Source organism: Rhipicephalus sanguineus, chromosome 5, assembly GCF_013339695.2.
Source record: "Rhipicephalus sanguineus isolate Rsan-2018 chromosome 5, BIME_Rsan_1.4, whole genome shotgun sequence".
In the NCBI taxonomy this organism is placed as follows: Eukaryota; Metazoa; Arthropoda; class Arachnida; order Ixodida; family Ixodidae; genus Rhipicephalus; species Rhipicephalus sanguineus.
Genome location: NC_051180.1, coordinates 55816893 through 55830240, shown reverse-complemented (window position 1 = coordinate 55830240; position 13348 = coordinate 55816893).

The window sequence follows — 13348 nt, the reverse complement described above, 5'->3', positions numbered from 1 at the left end:
AGGTGAGGAAGTACAACCATGCAAAATTGATAGGCATCTCGCAAACTTAATGCGCCTTCTTTAATTTCTACCTGCGTGCCTATAGATACGTCCTATGTAGTACACCAGTCTATCCGTCCGCTGTGTATGTTTTGTTTACATCATCAGCCTTTGAATACCGTTAGATTTTGAAGTATACTCGCAGTTATTTACATTAGGGCACCTTCAGAAGAACGTCCTCTTTGCTGCTGAAAGCATGGTCATTCTCTAGGAACAGCGCCTGATGCAAGAGGCTCAAGTGGATCTGCCAACCTTGCTCGAAGCTATATAGTGGTGCGGTGTTTAGGGCTCAGCAAACTTCCAGCGCTTGGTAACGATCTCGAAATCCCAAGTGATACGACAAAAAAAAATTGGGGGACGCTTAAGCTTCGCCTTTAAGAGTTGAACGCGATAGCGATATTCTGTTCCTAGTGCGCAGTTCCAACACTACGAGTGTTTAACAGAATGCGCACACTAAGGTGTGTGCCTTATGTAATAGGTAGCATGCTTTAAACCAGGAGCTGTTATGCGCGAGAAACTTTTTCGAAGTTGCGATGCACCCACTACGTGGTCTTAAGGGAATACGCGCAGTAATGTGTGTGCCTTTTGTAATGGGTGGCTGTCTTTAAACCACCAAGTCGTTATGATATTGACATGGTGTGACGCCCGATGGCAATGTACGCTTGTACCACGCAATATTACTCCGATATTACATCTCGTACTTTGACACCTGTATACAGGACGCGTATTTTTGGGAAGCAGGAAAGTTACTTTCAGTGCAGCTCCAAGCAGTGGCGTGGCTGTGTGGTAGAACACCTGCTTGCCACGCAGACGGCCTGGATTCGATTCTCACTCGGACCCAACATTTTTATTATTTATTTTATTTGCAGCTTTTCCGATTTCTCGGTCACGGACAAGATGATAATTTTTCGCTCACAACCAACGGCCCCGACGCCGACGGCGGAATTTCTGCGATACGAGCTCTCTAACGCTATCGCGTTAAAAACTTCGCTCACCGTTCTCCCGCGGCGTGAGCGGCGCAGCTGCTGCCATCATGCGAGAGTCTTCTTACGGCAAACAGGCCGCGGTCGGTGGTTGTCGCGCCTCGGAGAACTTACGTTCAAAGCGACGCCTCGCGCATGCTGTGTAAAAGCGCCGCTCAGCGGTCGTGATCTCACCAAAACGTGGAAGATGCGGTTAGACCACGTCGTCTACCCAGGTGCTGCATGGTTGAAGGAACCCCGGTTTAAGAGGAAAACGTCTTATCCTGCAGTACAGCGTGGCTCGTTTGGCTGAGATAATAAGAAGTTATGGTTACAGTGCTCGGACACATCACCTTATTCCTGTGCGCCAAGGCGGTTCATGCGTGTGAGCACTCGAGATACCTCCCTTTTAATGCAACCTGCATTGTAGCGTGGCGAGAAAAAAAAAAAAAAGGATGCATGAGAGCATGAAGGGTGGACCATTGGTTTGGGTAACATCATTAAAAAAAAACGCTATATTTTCGAACGGAGCAAGAGTACAGAAAAAGTTTATACGAACCCTGAATAGCAACAGTTAATTTACTCCAGTCGACATAAACATACACAACAGTAAAATAAGGATGGCTTGGCTTCCCGAACAAAAATTTTATACTAGCTCGAGAAATCGCAAATTTCCATTAAAAACGTTATCTGGTGCGAAAACTTGTGCACAGCAGATAACGTTGGCACGCTAGTGCGGAACGCGCCCGGTTTTCAGCATACGCGCCTTCGCCGCTATTGCTCCGTTCCTCCGACTCCAGATTTCACCTAGACTATTCCGAACTGGGGCAACCGTCCTCTGCTGACAGTGGCTTGAAGTGTATTTCGCAAATACCCATCCCTGACCTTTCAGAATCACTGACAGTGCTGGCTAAAAAAACTGCGGTGGCGAGAAACCATTAAACAAATGACATATCATTGCCCTAACTGCAGTTCCTGGAAACAGCCCCTCGCGACAGTGTTAGCGCGATCAACTGGACTCGTTTTACGATTGTGACCCGGCGTAATTGTGTGTTCAGTGTTTTTTTTCTCTCTCTCTGTCTTCTTATTCACTTCTGCGATACTTTATTTTGTTGACCGTTACCCCTTAACCAATTGTTTTTGTACATCCGGTGTACAAAATAACTGCCGGTTCCGCCATAAACGCGCCAACCTCTCCTACACATCACTTCAATAGAAAGGAGAGAAAAGGCTGGATATTTATGTTCCACTTAACCTCCTCGCCATCCGTGCATGCTTTATTTCACTCACTCACTCACTCACTCACTCACTCACTCACTCACTCACTCACTCACTCACTCACTCACTCACTCACTCACTCACTCACTCACTCACTCACTCACTCACTCACTCACTCACTCACTCACTCAATTTTGCTTTGAAAGTATAATATAATAAGCTGGTTAATATATTTAGAAGCAACCGCAAGAGAGCACGTTAGGAAAATTTTGTTGAAGTTATCACATCGCGATATTCAAAGCTAAACCGCATCTCATTACAAACTGCGCGCCGAGACAGGACATGAAGAAAGCAGAGAGACACAAACGAAGTGTACGTTCGTCTGTTACATTTATTTCCTCGTGTCTTGTCTAGCCGCGCAGAATGGGACAAGGCATATTCGTATCAGCTCTGGCAGCTGTAAACGCTATTATCAAAATCGCAGCTTACTTGGATAACAAGCGTGTGCGGATGCGACAACGCTTATGGCAGCCGCGATGTACGGCACTTTTCTTCCATGTGTATTCAACAAGAGCAGGCGCTCGCTTTCCTTTAATTATGCAGAAGTGGAAGCACACGTGCGCGCACGAGAACACATGCTTGCATATATGTATAACATCACCAGGCCACAGCGGGTCTAGCGCAATGCTCTGTAGAGATCATTCCTCCCTATTTCTTTCGCTTTTCGTCACGCGCTTGGTTCCCTCCCTTACTTGGCTCCCAAGACGCTGCCGCTGGGCCGCCGATAGTTAGGGGCCCCTGGGGCAGCCTTCCAATGGAATTTAGCATTAAGACCTTAGCCCTGCTCGTAAAATACACGGCACGTGAGTCCCCAGTTTGCTGCAAGTGACCAAATTAGGTCTCCAGAGGGAAGGAGGATACTTTTCTTTGAAGATACTGCTGTCGCCAACCAATCGACGGATGTCCTTAATTCTCGTCGCCAAAAAAAAAAAGAAGTAGTGCTGCGAATGAAAGCCATTTTAAGTAGAGTGTAAAGAGGACACATGAGGCACTCGCCTGTTCAGTGGAGAGGGGTCCAAATTGCGTAGACGTCACGTGGTTGTAACAGCTCCCTCATATGCTTTTGGTAAAACGTGTGTTTAAGGAATAAAATACTAACCGCGTCTTCATCGAATTAAAGTCAGTTGTTAGTCCAGCACCCTGCCTGTTCCGGTCTCTTTTTTCTTTGCTCAGTTTCTTCTGCTTTCTTTGGTGCGGCTGGCATTTCCTCACGAAGAACTATGTACCAACTTGCCCAACAAGCCACCCTAATGAATAAAATACAGTTTGCAGGGGATTCGCTAATGTCGCACAATGAGCTGCGAAAGTTATCAGCAACCTGGATAGAAAACGTGGCCCCTCACTGAACAGGAAACGTTGAAGAACGACTGCAAGCAAATACATATACGTATATCTGCTTTCATTTACGACTTCTTTTGCTCAAAACGTACACGGACACAAGGAAAAAAGAGGTAGACAACACGGGCGTAAACTCACAACTGATTTATTTTGAACAACGAACTGTACTTTTATCTTCACGTATAACAAACGCCCCCCACCGGTGGACCCAGGAACACACGAGATAAACTAAAGAAAATTTATTCAGCGCTACGTCATGATAAGAAGCAAAGAACAAACAAAATTTTTGGAAGGAGTTCATGCATCTGTAGACGGATTGTTGCACGTGCCTTTCAAGAAGTCGAATTCTTTACCGGACATTGTGAAGTCACCAACTAACCCAACTTTCAGTACTGTTGCCTTCATTGCGCACATTAATTTCACATTTATTGCTGACGAAATGAGCATATGCAATGAATACTTATTGTTTAAAGGTGCACATATTCGCACTTTTTCTATAAACGTACGAGTATTCGTAAGCACGAACGTGGGAAGGAAAAATGACAACATCAAAATACAAAAAAAGTGAGAGCAGCGTTTACCCGGCTCGGCAACAATCACGGACAATAATAACAGTGCCAAATTACTGGGGTGCAAATGCTACGACGGCGTCTTAATACGCCGTGACAACAGAGCCTGGCTTTTCATTTCCGTCCCAAACATTTGGCTTTTCTCTCTCGCTCTCACTCTCTCTTGTTCATCGGTGCTATATTTTCTTCTTGTCTGTATCTGTCTTTTTCATCGACATTCATAAGAGCACATTGACTGTGTTCCAGTTGTGGACAGCATAGTAGACAGTCTACGTTGAGAGCTGAGCATATAGCCTCAATCGTTCGAGTAATGAAACGCGTCTGGAAGACGTTAGCGCGAAGTGACCCCACCTAACGTCGACAAGAGAAAACTAACAATATCCCAAAAGATATCCCGTAAGTGGACGTGGCAGAGCCCTAATGGCGAAACTGAGAATGAAATAGACTTCATGCTGTGTGCACACCCGGGCATCGTACAGGATGTGGAAGTGGTTGGCAAGATACTATGCAGTGACCATAAAATGGTAAGGTCTCGAATTCGCCTAGACTTGAGGAAGGAACGGCAGGAACTGATACGCAAGAAACCAATTAATGAGTTAGCGCTGAGAGGGAAAGTTCAGTAATTCAGAGCCTCGCTCCAGATACTCGGCTCTAACTGAGGAAACCGACCTAAGCGTTGACGCAATGAATGACAATCTGACGAGTATCATTAAGGAGTGTGCAGTGGAAGTCGGAGGCAAGGTCATTAGACAGGACACTAGCAAGCTCTCCTAGGAGACGAAAAACCCCATTAAGAAACGTCAAGGCGTTAAAGCCTCAAACACAGCAGACAAAATAGAACTGGCGGAGCTTTCGAAGTTAATCAAAAGGCGTAAGATAGCCGACATAAGAAGGTATAACATGTAGGGAATTGAACATGCTCTAAAGAACGGACGAAGCCTCAAATCGGTGAAGAGAAAGCTGGGCATAGGGAAAAACCATGTGTATGCACTAAGGGACAAGAAAGGCAAAGTGGCTACCAATATGGACAGGATAGTTGAAGTAGCGAAGGAGTTTTACAGAGATCTGTACAGTGGGAGGGACAACGAGGACACTACTGTAAGAAGTAGTAGTAGCCCAGAGAAAATGGATACACCCCTCCCCCCCCCCCCCCCCCCCCAGTAACGACAGGGGAAGTAAGGAAAGCCTTGAATGCAAAGAGGCAAAGCCGCTGGTAAGGATCAGGTAACATCAGATCTGGTGAAAGAGAGCGGACAGATTGTGTTAGAAAAACTGGCCACCCTGTATACGAAGTGTCTCTTAAAGGTGAGGGTACCAGAATCTTGTAAGATTGCTCATATCACATTTATCCATAAGAAAGGGGACGCCAAGGACTTGAAAAATTACAGGCCGATCGGCTTACTGTCCGTTGTGTACAAGCTATTTACAAAGAAAATAGCTAATAGAATTAAGACAACATTACAATTGAATCAAACAAAGGACCAAGCAGGATTTCGTGCAGGCTTCTCAACGATAGAACATTTTCATACTATCGATCAGATGATATAGAAATGCGCGGAATACAACCAACCCTTATATATAGCCTTCATAGATAACGAGAAGACATTTGATTCGCTCGAGATACCAGCAGTCATGCAGGCACTGCCGAATCAGGGCGTCACACGAAGCATATATAAACATACTGGTGAAGAAATGTACAGTGGATCCACAGCCACCATAGTCCTCCATAAAGAAAGCGACACAATCCAAATAAAAAAGGGTGTAAGGCAGGGAGACACGATCTCCCCAATGCTATTCACCGCGTGCTTACTTTTCAGGGCCCTAGATTGGGAAGAGTTAGAGATAGGAGTTAAAAGAGAGTACCTTAGTAACCTGCGATTCGCTGATGACAATGCATTGATGAGTAACTCAGGGGACGAATTGCAACCCATGATTACCGAATTGGACGAGGAAAGCAGAACGGTAGGTCTGAAAATTAATATGCACAGAACTAAAGTAATGTGCAACAGTCTCGAAAGAGAACAGCGCTTTGCAATAGGTAGCGAGGCCCTGGAATTTGTAAAGGAATACGCCTACTTAGGACAGGTAGTAACCGTTTAGCCGAACCATGAGGCTGAAGTAACTGGAAAAATAAGGATGAGATGGAGCCCATTCGGCAAGCATTCTCAAATCACGAATGGTAGTGTACCACTATCCTTCAAAAGAAAGGTATATAATAGCTGCATCTTATCTGTGCTTACCTACGGAGCAGAAAGCTGGAGGCCTACAAAGAGGCTTCAACTTAAATTGAAGATGAAGCAGCGAGAAATGTAAAAGAGAGCGGAGTGGGTTAGGGAACAGACGGGTGTTACGGACATCATAGTCGAAATTAAGAAGAAGAAATGGACGTGGGCGGGGCACGTAGCGCGTAGGCAAGATAAACGCTGGTCATTAAGGGTAACTGACTGGGTTCCACGAGAAGGCAAACGTGTGAGCGGTAGACAGAAAGTTAGGTGGGCGGATGAGATTAAGAAGTTTGCAGGTATAACGTAGCAGCAACAAGCACAGGGCCGGGTTGATTGGCGGAACATGGGAGAGGCCTTTGCCCTGCAGTGGGCGTAGTCATGATGATGATGATGATGATGATCCCATAAGATCGCTGTGCTTTGAACTTTTGGGTTCAAACCTGCGAAAACTTCAACGTAGCTCACATGAAGCGCGTAACAAACAATGACCACGTTTTCTTTTCAGCTGGCGACTTTCTCGGAGAGCTTTTAGCCTTCTGTCCGATCGCCATCTTGTTTGTACAGCATAGTAACATGCACTGTATTTGTATCCGATGCGGCGCTCACCATGACGTCTATATTTAAGTGCGTAACACTTTAGTGGCCCGGCTTGTCGTCCTTCCACTGTCTCATGTCGCATGGTCACGCAGTGGTCAATGCCGGCCTAAAACAAGGCTAACAAGGCTAAAAACTAGTGCAAAATAAACTAATGAGGTCTAGAATGATATAAACCGCAGAAATAGCCAAGAATTAATCGCAATAATTTACCTGAAATCGCGCAAAACGCTTCTCAAACATCCGGCTGAGACCCGCTCCACGCAAGGGAGGGCACCACCGGCTAGGAAAGCGCGCGATTGCCGAGGCGGTGGCAAACTAGCAGTTGCCAAGGCAATCGCTGGGGTGCCCATGCTACGCACTTCCTCAGGCTTCACGATAGTGGAGCTACATTGAGCGGAGGATTTAGCGCGGCATTTAGAACTACGCCAAGACCTACACAAGGATTGCATTAGCGCTACATTAACCGCTGGTTTAGCGCCGGATTAGAGCAGAATTAGCGCGTCATTAAGCGCTGAATTTAGCTTTTATTTTAATTTCTACTATGGGAAAGCATTCAGCCGTCACGGTATTATGTTTGGAAAGATTGTTGACGATTTAGAGTACTATATGATCTCTACTATGGGATCGAACAATTTACTACAGCAAATTTCCTGCGACAACAGCCACGTTTGCGGTCGTCCCAGTACCCAAGGTACATAAGATCCGACCTCCACAGTTGTCCCAGTTTTTTAATGTGACATTTATTACATTTTTCCGGCTACGTGAGAATGGTAATGGGATTAAAGATGGCCGCCTGCCCGCTTAACTGTCTATTTTGCCGTGCACGCTGTGTATTAGAACATGCCCACTACACATGATTGACGTTCAACGCAACAAACTTACAACAGGCCACTAATAAGCACGCCCTCGACCACTCTTTCCAACATTCGTTTGCTTGCCAGTTCAGAACCTAACTCTTTCATACGCCTACGTTTCTTAGCAGGTAGTAGACCAGCGGGTTGCAGGAGCTGCCAACGCTCCTTCTAGATGCCCCCCTCCAGGTTTTGCCAGCACAGTTCTCCAAATTACTCGAGGCAATGCGCATCAAATCAGTTATTGATTCGCCGAATGTCAATCAGGAGTTCGAGTGCCCTGTCTACTTTCGCAAATGAACGTACGTATAGATCTGCATGGACAGTCGCAGAGTACCTGCTAATAGCAACGTGTGTCGTAACTGTGCACTGTCTGCAAACATGTGCCTTGCACCTCAACGGAGTTCTCGGCAACTCAGCGGACTTTCGCTTTCGCAACCGAGTCTTGCGTTAGTCGGTCGTCGGTTGGCAGAGATATATGAGTGGGAGGCCCCAACGACTTCCGCCTCACCAATTACGGCGCTGTATATATATAGTATATCTATGTGTACACGGAGAGCGCAGCTGTCGCAATGCGGCGAGGCACTCGTCGTGAGCACAACTGTCAGGCTTCGTGTTACACACGCAAGAGCTCCGTCAGTGAAACACCGTTGCTGAAGTGCTCAGCGAAATAGGCGAACGTTGTGCCGTATATCATTACAGAGCAATGCACGAGTCCGGCGCCGATATCTGCTAACGAGGAGAGCGACGAAGTACGCTGGAACCACAAGCATATCTAGTAACAGACAGATCGAAGATATCGTACAGACACGTAGGAGAGTGAATTCGGGAATGCGGCAGAGCTGCTAACGAAAGCTTTTCGCCGCAATGTGTTGGCAGTGCGCGGCAGCGTGCATGCGTCGAAATAGATTACGGCGTTCGCCTTTTTGTTAAGAAGGTGAACGCTCTTTTTGTGAATGATGTGGCGTTCTATCACGGCGAACAGTCCAACACTGTCAAAACTAAGATAGTGTGTATTATGCTCGCTAATGCGTAAACTTGTGCCCAGCCATATTCTAGTCACAATGAGAGCGGCGATAACACTCATTAATGGCTCGTCGAGTCTGGACGCATGTATCAAGTGCATAGGCCGGCAAAAAATGTGGAGCTCACTCAGACTCACTCACGAAACATATCTTACCCTCAGGGCTCACTCGGACTCAGACTCATCAAACTTTTTCTCATCCGGACTCACTAGGACTCAGACTCACTATAATTTTTCTCAACCGGACTCACTCGGACTCAGACTCACCAAACTTTTATTCACTCGAACTCACTCAGACTCAGACTCACGGCTCGATCTGAGTCTGAGTGAGTCTGAGTGAGTCGACTCATGAGTCCGTCAGCATTTAATTATCTTTTTTCTACCATAATGTCAATGCTCTTTAACGCCAACATCTCGCATAATCGGTGCGCTACTTAGCACCTTTTGATCTGTACCTTCAAATACGAGTTATCCGAGTTTGCAGTTCAATAAGGACCTTTTTATTGAAAGTCATGACTCACGCGAGATATTTTTATCAGTAAGTTCCCGTGAAAAAGTTTGTGGGGGGAGGTCAAGGCACCTCCTTCTCTCTCCCTCCTCAACTCACGCCTCTGATCAATAAATATTGAGCTGATGTATGAACGGTAGCGAGTTTAAGTACGCGGGAGTATACGGGAGCATAAACGTGAGCTGACACAGGGCTGATAGTAATGCTAAAGTTGAGTAGATAGGACCATAGGTCGGCAAAAAATGTGGAGCTCACTCAGACTCACTCATGCAATATATTTTGCCCTTAGGGCTCACTCGGACTCACACTCACCAAAATTTTCCTCAACCGGAATCACTTGGACTCAGACTCACCAAAATTTTTCTCAACCAAACTCACTCGGACTCAGACTCGCAAAAACTTTACTCACCCGGACTCACTCAGACTCAGACTCACGTCTCGATATGAGTCTGAGTGAATCTGAGTGAGTCGACTCATGAGTGAGTTTGCCGACCTATGATCAAGTGTGCCAGCTATTTAACGTTACCCGCAGTGCGCTCCAGGGTGATTGCTTGCGCGGAACATACGAGAATGCGATTCACAAGCAATATGGTCAAACACGCCTTGCTTGCTGCAGTATTTGCAACAACGATCAAGAAATTCTCCGCACGTCCGCCACGGTGGTACAGGGGTTACGGTGCTTGGCTGTTGATCCGAAAGTCGCGGGTTCGATACCGGCTGCGGCGTTCGCACTTCGATGGAGGCGAAATGCTAGAGGCCCGTGTACTGTGTAATGTCAGCGCGCGTTCAAGAAACCAGATGGTCAAAATTTCCGGAGTCCTACACAAAGGCCTACCTTACAATCACATCATGGTTTTGGCACGTAAAACCCCGAAAATTGAGAAATTTCTTATATATATCTGCAACGATGGGGGTCAGCAGCTGCGGCGTTGTGGTCTCAAGCCCGAGGCCGTGAGTTGGCTTCCCGGTCATTCTAGCAGCTCCTCGATTGGGGCGAAAAAAGAAAACAAGCCATATTAAATCCTTGTTAAAGAATTATCTCCAGCTGACAAAAACAATCTGAAATACTTAATTAAAGCGTCTGTCAAAATGTATAGTGTAGACCTTTAAAGCGTAAATACCGCAACTTGTTTTCTTTACTTGTGCATCTTAACAAGCGCACAGGAACAAACACAGAAGGAAGATACACGTAAACAGAACAGGTGCTTCCTTCTTTGTTTGTTCATTTACACTGGTTAAGGTGCACAAGTTCAGCTATCACCAACTCGCCCACATTTCTGCGTTGAATTATTTGCTTTATTTCGGACACTCTAGGTATCGCCTCGAAACACGTTTTCAGAGCGTCCTCGTTATCGCGGTCTTTCGCAAAGAAATTTGTGAAACGCCCCAGCTACTGTTCTGCTAACCAGTCGTAGCAGAGCTGAATCACCGATTGTGTTACCATTGGCCATTTCTCATGATGCGCCGCAGCTTCCAGAGGCTTCCCAAGCATCGCTTAGCGGCGCTGCTGGATGGATGGATGCTATGAGCGTCCCCTTTATAACGGGGCGGTGACATGTCTGCCACCAGGCTCGAAGGCGAAAAAAAAAAGAAAGAAGAAAAAAAAACTTCCTCGTTTCATGTTGTCCTAATGCCTTATCTACATTGATTAAATCTATGTTATTATACCAAAAAAATATAAATTCGCGGTCCATCTCTCTGCCTCTTAAGGCAGAATGACCTTTTTTTTCCCAATTATTTATTTTTGTACTTTATCTCTACTTTTCTGCCACCAATACTCTAACCGTCTCTTACTTATTTCTATCGCGGACGTGTTCAGCTTTCCATTGTTGTCCCTAAAACCCAAGGCTTCATGTAGACTCGTGCCCACACGTATACCTGGGTGAATATCGCCACATTCAATCAGTACATGTTCCATCGTTTCCTTACTTCCCCCGCAGCATGCACATTGTTCTTCTTCGTTACTGAATCTCGCTTTATAACTACGCGTTCTAAGGCAGCCCGACCTTGCTTCAAACAGTAAAGCGCTTCCGCTTGAATTATCATAAAACCTTTCCCTCCTTATTTCGTTTTTTTCCTTTTCGGTAGTTACTCAGAACCGGCTTCTTTTCCATCGCTGCCATCCAATAAGTCCTCTCCGCCTCTCTGACCTTCCGCTTAATGCTCCTTGTTGCCATATCGCCCGCACTGCCAGCCGTATATTTACTGGTGAGCCTCCCAGTTCTTTTTCTCCACTGCGTGTCAACGCTTTTTCTATACAAATACCTGAAAACCTTCTCTGCCTATCTACTCTTCTTCATTTTCCTCAGCCTCTCTTCGAATCTCATTTTGCTCTGCGCTTCCCTCACTTCAAAGCCTGTCCATCCCATATCACCCTTTACCGCCTCATTTGTCGTCTTCACGTGAGCGCCCAACGCGAGGCGGCCCACCGTCCTTTGATTTACATCCATTCCTGATTGCACCTCTGACTTCATGCACACCACTGAGTTCCCAAATGTAAGCCCCGGAACCATCACACCCTTCCACAGTCCTCGAAGCACCTCGTACCTATTGTATCCCCATAAAGCTATGTGCTTCACAATTGCAGCATTCCTCTTTCCCTTTGCTACCGATGCTTTCTCTTGTACCTCCATATATCTATCCCCCTCATTTACCCATACTCCGAGGTACTTGTACTCGCTTACCCTCGGTATTTTTTGGCCCTGTATTAAGACCGTATGGTCTCCGTGATCATTGAATCCACATTTTGTTGCACTAAATCCTAGTCCTAGAGTCTCACACTCCCTTCCGCATATATCTGTCAGTCGCTGTATATCATCTTGACTGTCCGCAAATAAGACAATGCTGCTGCTCTTGACAGGCAGCGCCATCTCTGGCAGAAAAATAGAAACTGGGAGCATGCAACGAGCGTTCTCCGTTCTCGATGCCGCGCCGCCGCTCGCTTCCGCGCACGTGCAGAGCTCTCGAGGGAAAATTCGCGTCGCCTCACAATCAACCGCCTGCAGCGCGGCTTCAATAAAATCTCCAAGCTGGAAAGGCACTTCCGAAAAGCGAACTTGATAAAAGGAGAAAGGCTTGTCAATCACGTTTAAGGTGAAGAGCAGACGATCGACGACAACAACGCCCGACTCAATGCGAAATGCATTTTCAAAGTCGCGATAACACCCTGTAGGACGTATACCTCGATGTACGACTCATTCTGTCATGTTGAAGATACGTAATGGTCCATATGAACTGCGAAGTGAAACCGTGCATGCTATCGATGTTGTGCGTTGTGGAGTATGAAGCATATGATTATTGTTTTGATATGGCATGCTTGCAGTAGCAGCCGTGTACTTTCGTGAACAAACGTTTGCGGCGTACGAAAAAAAAATATTCTACGGCCATGGTACTAGAAAAGCCTGAGAAGGTTAGAGTCAAGTCATCCGTGCCGCTGAAGCATCACCCGCCGATTTAGACGCGAGGCAGCTAGCTGAGCTTTAACCACTGCGAGGAAAGTTGAACTGCTCGCCTCATTTTTCCGGCTCTCGCGTCATGCTTACACTCTCTTTTTATGAGAATATCGACTTTACAGGCGTATAAAAGCTGCTGCTCGAACGTTCACGTCCGTCCCGACGTGATAAAGCAGCCTTCCCGAAGCGTAAATTGAAGGTGCCGAACTTTTGACAAGGTGCCGAGTTTAGTTGAATTCAACCAACCATGCTATAACGCTAGTGTGAACGTACGACAACGAAGGGTCGGTCTCACGAACACGGGGAATCAAAACACGAAGTTGTTTCAGCTACAACCGTAACTGGACTTTCACAATGCGAGAAGACAGCGAGTAATCATTGCTGTAGTCAGTGCGTGCATGCACCGCGTTACGTACTGATACAGGTAGTGGAAACGAACGAAAGCGGTGAACTGAGACAGCCATAACAGAAGGCGAGACAGTGCGATCGACAAGAACATGCTTGA